A 14,657-nucleotide genomic window follows, 5' to 3' on the forward strand; every position below is an offset into this window, starting at 1 on the left:
ATTACCCTATAAAGGTAAAGAAAGTCTTTTTTTTTTTTTGTCTTTTTCGTGACCGGCACTCAGCCAGTGAGCGCACCGGCCATTCCCATATAGGATCCGAACCTGTGGCAGGAGCGTCACCGCGCTCCCAGCGCTGCACTCTCCCGAGTGCGCCATGGGCTCGGCCCCTTTTGAGAAAAGAATGAGAGGAGATTCAGTAGAAAATGAGGGAGTAAATAAGTGACAGGAATTTGCAAGGACAGCTGATATATATGTTCCACACCCTGAATTGATATTCCTCTAGAACCATGTGGAAGAAAGAAAAACAGATGTCTTCTTACATTTTGTAACATTATCATAGCCAAAGAGACTTTTACCATAGAACTGCCTAACCCTTGCATAGCATACTGCTCTAAGTGCTTAGCACACGGTTAACTCATGTAATCCTCACAATGACCCTATGGAGCAAGCTCTAGTGTGCCTGTTTTACAGATAAGGAAACACACACAGAAGTCATAACACTTCCTAACCAGCTAGTTAAGTGATAGAACTGGGTTCTAACTTGGACAGTGCCAATCTTTTTGGAAAAGGAGTTAATTTCTCTCCCTCCCTAGAATTTAAGAATTATTTTTAAATTCCTATAACAAATTTTCTGAAACCTACTGTAAAAGATTTAACATTCTCTTGTCTAATTAGAAAGTGTCCAAGATTTTTTTTTAAAGCTTTATTAACTACAAAACTTGGACAGGTAGTTGACTCTGTAATTCTCATAGGAAATATATTTTATAAGTGCCACAGTATTGAGTCAGGAGACAATCACACAGATACGCCTGAAAACACAATTACCCACAAGTAAACAAGAATATTTCCAACCAATGCCCTTATATTCTAATTCTAACAGATTAAAACAATACATAATTTTTCCCTCTTGATAAAATGCAGTATTAAGCTTAGAGCAACTAATCCCCCCCCCCCCATCGGTAAGGGGATCGCAACACTCGGCACGGTGTTGCTCATACCACGCTCAGCCAGTGAGTGCACCGGCCATCCCTACATATAGGATCCAAACCCGCGGCCATGGCGCTACCAGCGCCGCACTCTCCCGCGTGAGCCACGGGGCCGGCTCAGAGCAACTAATTTTTAAATCATAATAATCTTTTATCAGTAGCAAAATAAGTTCATCTGAATAAACCTAAGAATTACCTTTAATCTTGATTTGGTCTAAATCAGTAAGCTTTTAGAAATAGCTCTTCCTCAGAATTCTAATTTAAGACAAATAAGGGAATACTTTCACTTAAGTCTTTGAAAAATAAGAAAAAGATAAAGCAACATTGCTCTATAAAAGGGAAAGCTTTCCATCACTGGAAGCCAGCAGCACTTTCTACCAACTACCCTGGCACCTAATGGTAGGCACTGCCACAGGAACAGAAGGGCTAAAAGGTTTTATTTTTTATTTTTATTTTTTTTGTCTTTTTTGTGACCGGCCGCACCGCGCTCAGCCTGTGAGCGCCCCGGCCATCACTATATAGGATCCGAACCCGCGGCGGGAGCGCTGCTGCGCTCCCAGCTCCGCACTCTCCCCGAGTGCACCACGGGGTCAGCCCAGGGCTAAGAGGTTTTTAAAGCTTTTAGTACCACTAAACCACTGACCAGCTCAAATATCCATAGATTGTCTGTATTTCTTAAATGAGAGTTCTTGAACAAAGCTCATAGTTTTAAAAAGTAATAGTACTCCATTCCTTTTCCAGAACAGTTGATAATGATGTTAAATTTCTCTCCACCCCCACCCACCCCCACTTCATACATATGTGGGCTGTTTTTTTCTTTTAATAATATTAAACATTTCAGTTTTATAAATTAATTCTCTGACCTCGGTTTCAATTTAAATTTGTTCTTTATACCTCATTCTACATTCACTAAAACAAACACTTAATTGAACTGTCAATTCATAATTTTTCTGACTTCTCTTTATCACCAAATCCAAACCTGAAATCAGAATTTAAACCAGGGTTAAAAATTCTAAAAATTTGTTTCATATCTTATAATACACTAAATAGAGATTTCAAAATAACATGGCATGCCATATGGTCAAGCCCAGATTAAAAAAAAAAATTGAGAATATCTATTACCAATCCGCTAATACTAAAGCCAAAGTCCACAGACAGTAAGAATTTAATCCAATTTAGTGGCTGACATGAGCCAAATCTTTTGGGTAGAGAAAAACAATCCAATGAAGGAACTATAATAACTGCCCATCGAGTCACTCTGAACCTATTCTGGTTCTGGTGGCTGCTAAATTAGAAAAGTAATAATAATAAAAAAATGCCAATACCACACTTATAAAATAAGATCGATGAAGTGTTGGCTACAAAGTCAACTGATGGTAGATGAGTCTAGAGACACCCTTGAAGACTTTTTTCATCCCTTTCTTAACCAATGAACCAACAGACACAGGAATTTTTAGCAAAGTAAAAGGTAACAGAAAAAAGCTTTGGTACTTTTGCAGGATAGTACAACAGCCTCTTTGAGCAATAAATTACCTCCTCATAAAGTCAGTCCATTTCTCGAGTGGTCCACATAAATTTACCTAAATGATACAAACTTTGAAATCAAGGTCACTAGGCATAAAAAAATTTGGAAAGAGATTTTACACTTTAAAAAAAGACAATACATTATTCTGCTGCCTTCTGAATCTCTTTTAAGATTAAAATTAAATGTGAGGAAATTTACTTCAACTTCTCCCCCCCCACACACTAAAACAGAAATAAGCAAGGATATCAAAGAAAAATCATGTTTTTTTTTTTTTTTGTTGTTGTTGTTGTTTTAAAAAGATGACCGGTAAGGGGATCTTAACCCTTGACTTGGTGTTGTCAGCACCATGCTCACCCAGTGAGCTAACCGGCCATCCAGGGATGGGAACGTGTGGCCTTGGTGTTATCAGCACCGCACTCTCCCAAGTGAGCCACGGGCCGGCCCAGAAAAATCGTTTTTAAGGTATCACTAAAGGGCATTCTGCTTAGTATTTCTCCGATGAGATAAATATAGGTGTTGTAAAGTCAGATATTATACAAGGGGAATAGTTTCTGCCCAGTGGATGTGCTCATATAAAAAAGTGTCAATTCCAAGTCAAAATTGCATGTTGGAGCAATTTCCTCTATAAGACTACTCTTGGCTGGTCAGTTAGCTCAGTCGGTTACCGCGCAGCATTATACCACCAAGATTACGGGTCTGGATCCCCATGCCAGCTACCAACAACAAAAAGACTATTCTTGGAACATCCCAGCATAAGATGAAACGCAGTGCTAATACCAGGTTACCAATTGGTACACTGCCAACCATGTAACTGGGAGTGAGCACAAGCACAGCCACAAGAGTTAACCTGGATTTTCCAAACTCAACTTCCAAGAAAGACTTGCGGCACTTGCCAGTGCCTGTGAAACCGAGAGCACATCACTGTGGGAGCCACTGGCAGGACACCTGCGGTCCAGCCTCTGCCCCACAGGATGCTGACAGGATCAGCCTCTGACCTTCCAGTTGCATTCCATTCTGGACAGCTCCAACTGTTCGAAAGTTCCGCCTCGGTTCAATCAAGCCAAAAGCTACGACCCAGTTCTGTCCTAAGGCCTGGCTCCACGTCGTTGGCACCACCACCAGCCACACGTCCAGTGTCAGGAAGAAAAACAAGACCCCACCTGTTCACTTGCTTTTTACAATACATACCTTCTGAAGGAATCGAGGATGGACTATAGATGCAAACCATAAAAACGAAAGACCTTTCTCCCCGCAAGACAGACTACGGATCCCATTGGAAAATAACTTACGTAGAAACCTTATCAGCACCAATGCAGACCTTGCCCAGCACCCAGTTAACCGGAACTTTTCACAAAACGAATACTTCCATTTACTGGCTAATCACGAAGAATAACCTATATGTGCTCTCAACCATCAACCTCATAAGGAACTGCTCAGTCACCAGATATCAGTGGAGATTGCTGTTATCAGACACAAGACAAGAGAAACACGCAGAAGAACGCTAACACCGCCCAAACCCAAACCGCAAGGAGCAGGTCCACACCGTCCCCCCGGGCCCCAAACGCGTCTGAGCAGCTCCCGCACCACGCACCGGTGCACGAGGAAAACGAAGAGCCCCTGCGGCCCGACACCCTCGCCCCGCAGGACCCTCGGGACGCACCCCCCGCTCCCATCCCCGCAGCCGCGCGGCGGAAAAGTCCGACCCCGTGCGGCCGCCGTCGGCCCGGGAGGCGGCGTCCACGAGCCCGGCAGGCCCGCGGGCCGCGACGCACAATGGCCGCCCGGGTCGCCATCTTGCCGCGGCCGCCGGCGGGGTCGGGGGCCGGAGCCATTCATTCGCCCGGGGCCACCCGGGGCCCGGACGGCTGGGAGCAGGGACCCGGCCCGCCACGGGGCGGTGTCGCCGCCTGGCCACAGCGGAGGGCCGGGAACCGCTACTGCCACCCGCGACCCCGTCCTTTGTCTGCCTCACCCCCGCGACGCCTCCCGCGGCCGCCCCCGCCTTCCCCGGTGAGGCCCCACGCGGCGCGGGCTTCCGCGCGGTCCCCGGCCTGGCCCCGCCTTTGTCCCCGAGGCCACGGGTCCGAAAGCCGCGCGCGGCCGCCCACGCAGGCCCTCAACTCCGCGGCGACCCCGCCCCCCACCCGGCCCGTTCCCGCAGGGTCGCCCGCCCTGCCGGCCCCGCCCGGGCGGGACAGGAAGACGCGGCGCGGCCGGCGAGTGGGGGAGGGGCGGGTGGCGCGGCGGGGGAGGGGCGGGCGACCCCTGGGACGGGCGAGGGAGGGAGCGCCCCCCGGGGGTCGCCGGACCGGGGCCGGCGCGCTCACCTCGGCCCACTCGTCGCGGCCTGGCGCGCCCGCTTCGCCGCCGCCTCAGCCGCCTCGGCCGCCGCTCGGAGGTCGTCGCGCTCGGGCCGGCTTCGCGCTCTGCGGGCGCTGCAGGCAGGTGCGCGCGGTGAGGCTCGGTCCGGTTGCGCCGCGGCGGCTGCTCCACTCCGGCCCGCACCCACTGCCCACTCCCGCCGCCGCCGCCGCCGCCGCCGCCTCCTCCTCCTCCGTCCGCCCCTCAGACGCCTCCAGCCATCGGGATGGGCGCGGCGGCCCCTGCCCGCAGCCTCGGGAAACCCCACGCGTCGCGTCACCGCGCACGCCGGCTGACGGGCGCGCCCCCCCGCGCGCGCGCGACTTAAAGGGGCAGCGCCGTCGACCTCGCGGGCCCCTGGCCCCGGGAGCGCTGCGGCGCGCGCGGGACCGCCTCGGTGTCCACCACGACGGGGTCGGCGCCACACCCGGCCCAGGCCGATCCCCTCGCGCGCGGCCGCCCCGAGCCGACCGGTTCCCCGCGTGGCCGGCCTTGGGGACAGCCCGGGTCCCCGCAGGGCGGCGGCGGGACGGAAGGCGGCCCAGGAGGGGCGCTGCCACCGGCGGGATGAAGCGGGGTCGGGGCAAGGGCCCCCCCCCTCGCCGCGACTGGAGGTCCCCAGGTGAGGAAGGACAGGAGGTCAGGTCCGGCGAGGCGTCCTAGCGGCGCGTTCGGCGTTTTCAGAAGTCCCCGGGCGTCCGCAGAGCTGGCCGCTCGCACCCGCCACCTCCGGCTGCGCGGTGGCGCCGGCTCCGGCAGTCCCCGCGGCCTCCAGCCCGCCTCACCCGCGGGAGCCCGGAGCCCGCACGCCGCCCCTCCCGACCCAAGCCGGCGTCGCCCCGCGGCTGCTCCCAGCCCGGTCTCGGTCCGCACCCCGCGACCCTCTGCGGCCTCGCTGCGCTCCTGTGCGCCCGCGCGGGACAGCCGGCGGGCCGGAAGAGCGGCTCCGCGCGCGGCCCTCCCCGCCTGGCCCTGCGCTCCGCGGCCGGGCCGCCCCTCCTACCTGCCGCGGAGCGGGGCCTGCGCGCCCTGCGCTCCACGCCTGTCCGGCGCTCCCGTGCGCTCCCTGCCCCGGCGCCGCCCAGGAGCCTGACTCCTTCGTGGCAGAGCGGTGCACGGGAGCCAGCACGCGGCTCGGGGGGCGTCACTGCTGCCGGCCCCGGCCGACGGAGCACAGGAATGCATGTGCGCACGCGGTTGTGCACACTTTTGTCTGTGCGTTTTTGAGCACCATGAGTTTACACGATCTCTCAGAGGGCTCATTAAAGTTTCCTCCGTTTGGTGTGAGTGGCCTCCTGCTTTGGGAAGGAGGAACCTGGCTCCACTTTTCCTAATCTCTCGTCACTGCTGCCACACACCCGTGCCAGCCCCGTCCTCACTCCGTGCAGTCTCTGACCTGCACTGGGCCGGCGAGACCCCCAGATGCCTGTCTTGCTCAGCTGAGCAAGGACCGAGTCCATCCTGTCACTCCTTTGCTGGAAACCATCAACGCTCTGGTCACCCCGCCCTGTCTCCACGGTGTCCAGCCCCTCTGGCCCTCCTCTTTGTCCTGGCTGCTCCCTAGCACCACGACGCTCCACAGCCAGGCCTTTTGCCTTTGTGGCTCCATCTGTCTGGGAAGGTGTCCCCACAACCTCAGTAATTCAAGTCTTTGCTAGTGTCACCTGCACAGAGACGTCCCCCTGCCCGACCCTCCCGAGTGCTTTGCCGGCTTCATTTCTCTCACGTGGCTTAATCCCCGGCTGCCCCAACCCCTCTCCCTGCTGTGGAGTGAGCCCTGTGAAGCCTCCCTAACCTGCTGCTCCACCTGTTGAGACGGCATTGGGGCCTACAGGGGGTCCTCCCGACGTTTATGGTGTGAGTGGGAGGGGCATGGGCACCACCTTGTGTTCTGAATGAGGTGGAGGTAACCCAGCTCAAGGACCAGAGCCCAGAGAGGAGATCAGGGAAGGTCAGAACAGTCACTTCTGCCTGGACAAGGGCAGTGGCCAGAAGAGCACAAGTAGTAGGATGTCCAGGAGAGACAAGGGCACCAGGCTCCCACAGGGGGACTTTTCTGCTTGGATAGAGAAGGGGCAGAGGAGGGGTGGAACGTGGGCACATCCAGCCCTGGCGACAGTGGAAAGTCAGAGGTACGAGTGCTTGGGCGTAGGCAGGTGGGTCCTAGACTCAGGGTCAGAGGCAGTCCTTGGAGTACAGCAGGCCTGATGCTGCCTTTAGCACCCACCTGAGCCCAGGACTTAAGGAAAAGTGGGAGTGAGTGGGGGAGGGAGGCCGAGGCAGCAGCAAGGGCCCATCCTCTCTGCAGAGGTCTCTGTGCTGCTGTGGTGATGGCAGGAGGCCTGGGGGACACTTGGAGCCCCTACCCTGCCATCCTGGGTCTCTGCATGCCTGGCCCGTTGCCGTGGCAGAGTTTCAGGAGGGGTGGGCACTAGATTGCAGGCCAGACGGAGCAGCTGGGGTGCTGGCAGGACTGGGCCCCAGAGATCCCATGTCCCACCGGCTACCATCGGCCTAGTTAGGCATATCCCCAGTTGCAGCCAGGGCCACAGGGCAAGGCCACACATGGGGACCCTGGGCCGGCTCCAGCCCCAGCTGTCCGTGGTTTGGGGGTGCAGCCCTCACAACTCCAGCTAATCTGTAAGTCTTCAGGGTGGGGCAGGGCATCCCCTGGAACCTGCCTGTGACCTCGGCAGGAATACTTGTTTATGTGTTTATGGACATGGTGGGCAAAGTTGACAATAAGGAGCAGGGGTCCTGGGTTCACATTCCCAGGTTCCCTCCGCTGCCCACCTGGCCTCATCCTCTTCTGGCATGCACAGTCCCCAGGCAGCAGGGGCCTCAGACCCTGGGGACACAGGCCCTGGACCTTGGTCAGACTCACTAGGAACCCACAGGAGCTTCCAGCTTTCAGCCAGGGCCCCTCCCTGGAGATAAGGAGGCAGCTTTTGTACCTCAGAGGGTCTGAAGGATGCCTCTGGAACCTGCCCTCCCTACCCTGCCCTCCACCCCCTTCAGCCCAGGCATCTGATATTCTTTGACCCTCCCCCTCGCCACCCAGCCCCCTCCATGGTGGGGCAAAAATCAGGGAGAGCCCATGCCTGGCCTACCAGGAACCCAGGCTTCTCTGACTTCCCAGCAATGCTCTGGAAGGATCTTAGAGATCAGCTTGGGGCCCTGAGTTCATAGCCACACCCGGTCAGCTGGGCTGCAGGGCTGAGCAGGGCCATGGGTGGAGGCAGCTGGGTCCTGAGCGGGCGGCAGGGCGGCTGCCTGGTGCCTGGCTCAGCGCCCGGTCTTCTCTGAAAACCCAGGGAGCACGGATGTATAATTCAGAGGCCCCCGCCCCCATCTGCTCTTTAGCAGGAAATGGTCTAACGGGAAAGTAGGTCTTTTTAAATCTGAATTATTCAAGCAGTCTGTGCACATGACAGGGACCCACAGCACTGTCCCTGCCCTAGCCCCGGGTGCTGAGATCCAGCCAGGCTTTGAAGGGTCTTAGAGGCACAGGGGCCGTTTCTAGATTTCTAGATCTGGTGAAAGGGCAGGACAGGGACTGGGGCCACCGCTGGCAGGCAAGAACCCTTTGTCTTGGGCTCCTGGCTCCCACAGGGCGTCCGCCCAACGCAGCTGTGGCTATGTGTCTGCTTCCAGTGAGATGGGAGCTCGACCCTGCCTCGGTGCCCAGACGACAGGAAGAGGAAGGGAGGGAGAGAACAACGTGATGGTGCCCGGGGGACGCAGAATGTAGGCAATCAGGAGGAAAGCGCTAATGAGCTCCTTCAGGCTTCCAGAGGCAGGGTTTGGTCAAGGAATAGGGTCACGACTTCTGAGGAGATCCACTCAGCACACACTTACCAAATGCCCACTGGGTGCCCCGCAATTCATCAGGGAGTGGCTGGTGCAAAGGTGACATTCCAGCAGAGCCCGGCAGGAAGTGGGTGGCTGGAGTGCCTGGCAAGGTCACAGACCTGACAGTCCAGGAGGCTGGGTGTGGCGAGCACAGTGAACGAGGGGGCCTTGCTGGGTCTCGTTGGCCTTGAGAGGAAGCTGGTTGTTGCCCGCTGGCCACTGGCAGACCTTGAAGGACATCTGGACTCTTTTTCCACTGGTGCAGGGATTGGCCCCTGTCCCAGAGTAGGTTCCTTCCCTTGTCCCCAAGCCCCCCACCATGCCTCTTGCCCCTGACCCTCCTGGTCACCCACCTTTGGTGACAAGCTGGACATCCTTCATGGGGTGCACCAGAGCTTGTGGGGCAGTGGGAAATCAGGAAATGCCAGGTGAGGGTGGATGAGGTGAAGGTGGGTGAGCAGTTGCATTTGGGGGGCCTGTGTCCCCTCCCCACGGCAGTTGGGCCAGAAACCCTTGGGAAGGCTCAGGTGGCTGCCACTCTGGGGAGCTGCCCTAGGTGGGCTTAGGCCTGTGGGAGGCAAGTGTGTAGCTCAGATTATCAGTTCCAGGAAATTCCCTGCGTGACTGTGGCTGCTGCCATCTGAGGAGGCAAGTAATGGGACACCTTCCTTTTTGCAGTTCCTTGTAGTGGGTACATCTGGTCTCACTGCAGAATCCTGGAGCTGCACATGTGGTGATAGAAATCCTGGCTCCATTCAGTGGCCCTGGGAGCCATAGATCAACCTAACCGAGGGCTTTCTCCACATTGTCCTCACTTGTGCAGTGAGACACATTTGGTTTAAAACACAAAACTCTCTAAGCTGGTCAGTTAGTTCAGGTACTTAGAGTATGGTACTGATAACGCCAGAGTCCAGGGTTCGATCCCTGTACTGGCAAGCCACTAAATAAATAAAAGCTAAAATACAAATGTCTTTCTCTAATGGAGAAAGATGCAACCATGAGTGGGAAGAGCGTACCCACTGCATGTAGAGCCAGAAGAAGCTGTGCACACACGGATATACACGTGTGTGCACTACACACCCACACAAGGTGGATCAGTCAGGGCAGCAAGAGGTAGAAGCGTAAGCCAGCTTACACGAGAAGAGGTAGCCGACTGGCTCAGTGAACAGGAGCCCATGAGCAGATGTGGGCTTCAGGCATAGCTGGATCCAGGTGCTCAGTGAGGCTGTTGGGGCTCTCCACTTACCCGCCGTGGCTCTGCGTCCCCAACTGGTACCTCCTCACTCTCTGCCTGGTGGGGAAATGGCTGCTGGGGGCCTGCCTTCCTGTCACCCCCAGCTTAGCAGCCACAGTGCTCAGAAGACTCTAGGATGTCTGTATGTTGACCCCAGGATGACTCTGATGGTGGCAGGGAGTAGAGCAGCTGCAGTTAGTGGCTGTGCTGGGGCAACACAAAGTGCTTAGCATAAAGGCAGGGGCTGTCACCAGGAGGAGGGAGTGGGTTTTGGACGGGAGAAACCCATACAGGTGTCCCCATCTGCCTCTTGGCTAAAAACAGGATTCGGATAAGAGCTGAGCTACTTCTAAGCACAGGCACTGCTGGTTGTTGGTTAAGGTCAAAGGTTGATTTGACCAGATCTGTTGCTCTGGTTGCAGTTTTTGGGAGCACTTGGCCTAACCTCAGGGGTAAGGGCATGACCTGGACAAGGTCAGGTCAGGGCAGCTCTGAGACCCTGACTCAGGCAGCCCTGGGAAGGGACAGTTGAGAGAAACAGCCCCAGGTCCTGGCTCCTCACCACTCCCTCATCCTTTAGTCTGCTCCAGCCTGAGACTGGATGTTGTGGGCAGAGCTGGGCCTCCCCCTCGGCCAGACTGGGGACCCTGTCCCTACCCCCCATGGCATCCTCCTGGGCATCTCGTGGGGATAGGGTCTTATAGGTACTCTATGCTCCCCACTGGTAAGTCCTTGGCCACTCTGAGGGGCAGTCAGGCTCCCACCCAGCCAGCCCCCAGCCCCATTTCCTGCCCAGGTATGAGTGGCAACCTTGGCAGGGAGGCAGCAATTGTTCCCTTGCACTCGCCTCCTGCAGGCCACCAGCATCCTTGGGCCACGGAGTGTAGCCTGAAACAGGGTTGGGGAGCCGATGCAGAGACTCAGAGACCCGGAGAGCCCCACACCCAGACCCTGACACCTATGCACAGATGGGAGAGCCAGTGGCCAGGGTGGGCACCAGAAATAAGAGTGGACAGAAATGCAGGGACACAGGGACCTCTGCCCAGAGATAGGGAGCCTGGTGGGCATGGGTCTAGGGTTTGTAAGAAAATAATCTGAGTGATTCGTTTTCAGAAATGACTATCTGAGGGTGTTTTATTGCGATGATAATGAGTTGCTAGCTCCTTTTGTTTTCTTCATTCCCTGGTGTTTCTCCTTTCACAGGGCTTCAGCTGGCCTTTTTCGCGGGCTTGCCCTGAGCCCCCAAAGGAATTCCTTGCAAGGGGGTAATAAATTTTAGGTGTCTTTTGGGAAGATTGTGCACCCCGTAGTCGTCAGCCAATGAGGAACTGGGGGGAGGGACTCGCATACTAGGGAATAAATTGCTTGCTACAGCCCTTTTTCGTGTGCCTGTCCCGTTCAGACACCCGGACTTGCAAGGCTGCTGTTAAAGTCTTGCTTCGCTGTACCTTTATCTCCACGTCCATCCTTTGGTATTGGATGGGTGAGGGCGTTTCTCACAGGGTGGGAAGGAGTGCTGGCCAGGAGGCAGCTGCCCCAGCCAGACCTTGGGGCTCCGAGCCCTCGAGACCCTCAGCTCTCCTCTGAGCCCTTCTGGGCCCCCAACCTCCTTCTCCCTGGCCTGCCAAGCTTCCTCGCCTGAGGTGCTACCTACAGGCCTGGCCATGATTGACGAGGGGTCCCTGGGGAGTGGGGACACACACAGCTCTGGTGGGCCACTCTGGCTCGGTGGGCCACTCTGGCTCGGTGGGCCACAGGACAGTGCAGGTGGCCAAGGCTTCCCACTCCCACCCTAGTGCCCTGTGAGCTGTACACTCCTCCCCTCCTGGAGTTCCCGCTGCAGGGGCAAGCAGCAACTACCATGGGGACATGGCCTTGAGGGAAGGGTGGGGGCTGCTCTCAGGGCTGCTGGGACCAGCCTGGCCTCCTGCTGTCTTCACATCGCCCCTTCTTCTCCCCCTCCCCCAACCAGGGCCCTGCTTGAGGAAAGGAGCTCTGGCTGTGCTGGGGATTTGTCTCCCCAAGGGTGGTGCCCAGGGACCTGGCTCCTCCAATACCTTCCAGGTAAACAGCTTATACCTGTGGTGCCAGCAGGCAGGCAGGCAGCCCAGCCACCAACGTTCCCATGAGATTGAGGCCCCTGGGGGTGCCTGGCTAAGGCTGCAGGGGGCTGCTAAGGGCAAAGCCTTCCCACGCCACCACCTACTGCCCTGTTGGGCCCTGCCAGGTACAGAGCAGCCCAAAGATGGAGCCGGAGCCTAAACTCTTCTACCCTGGGACTGCCCTTCCATCCCCAGGTGGCTGCCTGCAGTCATTCGACAGGAAGATTCCATGCAGGGGCATCACGGCAGGTGAGTGGGTGACCATGGAGCAGCCCTCCCTGGAAGCAGGGGACCTGGTCAAGGCTCTCTCAGGACAAAGAGGGACACAAAGGGGAAGGGACATGGATCCTCCAGGCCACATGGGCTCAGGGCTGCCCTTCCTATGCCACAGCCCCCTACAGGTCACCACATGCAGTGGGCCACACTGGGCCATGCCATGTCACCAGTGTAGACACTGAGGTGCACCTGGGCCCCACGACACCCTCAGGGCCTGCATCCTGGTCACTGTCCTAATCACCCCCTGAGGCCCTTGGTCTATCTTCAGGCCACAGGCCTTGGAGGACCATCATCTCCACAGAAAGACCCCCCCCCACCAGACTGACATTCCCTGTGAAGCATCAGGGACCAGCCTCTCTCTCTGGGAGATCCTGTGTTCCCATGTTCCCACCCGCTCACCCCACCCACACCCAACTCAGCTCAGGGTATGGAGGTCTCCACCAGGGACTTCCTCCCCATGGGCCCCACACTCAGTACTCCTGGTGACTCACTGGTTCCCTTACATGGGGTTCTGCCTCATGAGCTATCTATCATAACTATCTGGTTCCAGAACATTTTCATCACCGCAGAAGGAAACTCCATACCCATTAAGCTGTCCCTCCCCATACCCTCCCCCAGTGCCTGGTAACCTCTATTCTACCCTGTGTCTCTGTGAATTTTACTACTCTAGGTACCTCATTATGGCACTAAGGCTAATGCCAGAATCCTGCCGACTACGCCAATTGTAAAGCTCTTTTAATCCTGTTTGTGATGCCAATTGTAGCGTTAAGGCTAATGTCGGAAACCTGCCAACATCACCAATTGTAGCACTTTTAATCCTGTTCGTGACGCCAATTGTCGTGCTACTCAACCATACCAGTTGTCAGGCTCTTTCAACTGCCAGTAATTCTGTACCGACTGGGCCAATTGTCAAGCTAGGGCTGGGTCTGGAGCTCACAGACCCCTCAAGCCCATTCACAGACTGGGTCACAAACCCTAAACATGCCAGGCTGGGTCACCAGACCCTCCACACACACATCAATGAGCTGGGTAACTGGCTGAAAGGTCCTTGGAAGCCACAGGTTGGAAAGCATGGCCACATGCAGTGGCCACCCGAGGCAGTAAACTCCAGCCAAGGTGGCGGCGCCATGCATGCAGCCATGCTTTCCAACCTGTGGCTTCCAAGGACTTGTTTGCTGGTTACTCAGCTCATAGACCTGTGTGTGTGGAGGGTCTGGTGACCCAGCCTGGCATGTGAGGGGTCTGGTGACCCAGCCTGGCATGTTTAGGGTTTGTGACCCAGTCTGTCAACGGGCTTGAGGGGTCTGTGAGCCCCAGACCCAGCCCTAACTTGACAATTGGCTCAGTCAGTGCAGGATTACTGGCAGGTAAAAGAGCCTGTCAACTCGTGTGGTTGAGTAGCACGACAATTGGTGTCATGAACAGGATTAAGAGCGCTACAATTGGTGACGTTGGCAGGATTCCAACATTAGCTTTAGTGCTACACTCATGTAAGTGAAATCATATAGTATGTGACCTTTTGTGTCTTGTTTTTTTTTTTTTTCCTCTTTTGGTAGCTGGCCAGGGATCTGAACCCTTGACCTTGGAGTTAGGACACTGCGCTCTAACTGACTGGGCTAACTGGCCAGCCTGGCTTCTTTCACTTAGCGTAATTCTCAAGGTTTATCCATATGAGGGTACTTCAAAAAGTTTGTGAAAAATAGAATTGAGAGAGAATACGAATTTTCCAGAACTTGCTGAAGTACCTTCTTCTTACAGCATGTATCAGTACTTTGTTCCTTTTTATGGCTGAATAATATTCTATTGTATGTATATAGCACGTTTTATCCATTGATCCATCAATGGGTATTTGGGTCGTTTCCACCTTTGAGCTGTTATGAATAATGCTGCTGTAAACATTCATGTACAGATTTTGTTTGAATATCTGTTTTCAGCTCTTTGGGGTATATAATGTAGGAGCGGAATTGCTGAATCGTGAGAATTCTACATTTAACTTTTTTTTTTTTTTTTTTGGTCTTTTTCGTGATCGCCACTCAGCCATTCCTATATAGGATCCGAACCCGCGGCGGGAGCGTCGCCGCACTCCCAGCACCGCACTCTCCCGAGTGCGCCACGGGCTCGGCCCTACATTTAACTTTTTGAGGAACTGCCAGCCTGTTTTCCATGGCAGTGTCACCATTTCACACTCCCACCAGAAGGGTATAAGAGCTCCAGATTCTCTGCATCCTCGACAACGCTTGTTATGCTCTGTTATTTTATTATTTATTTATTTATTTGGCAGCAGCTGGCCAGTAGGGGATGCTAGCCACTCCTAGAGGGTG

The 14,657-nt window shown here is 55.3% G+C and overlaps 1 protein-coding gene across 3 annotated transcripts in view; it reads right to left on the reverse strand.

Annotated features, from left to right (window-relative positions):
- The window catches only part of GNB1 (G protein subunit beta 1), a 77,388-nt gene extending 72,361 nt beyond the window's left edge, over window positions 1-5,027 (reverse strand). For all 3 annotated transcript variants that reach the window (XM_063105074.1, XM_063105072.1, XM_063105073.1), the window contains exon 1: window positions 4,839-5,027. The gene's annotated coding sequence lies outside the window, so the exon portion shown is untranslated. The remainder of the gene's footprint in view (window positions 1-4,838) is intronic.
- Between the last annotated feature and the right edge of the window lie 9,630 nt (window positions 5,028-14,657).

Source organism: Cynocephalus volans, chromosome 8 (genome assembly GCF_027409185.1).
Source record: "Cynocephalus volans isolate mCynVol1 chromosome 8, mCynVol1.pri, whole genome shotgun sequence".
NCBI classification, from domain to species: Eukaryota; Metazoa; Chordata; class Mammalia; order Dermoptera; family Cynocephalidae; genus Cynocephalus; species Cynocephalus volans.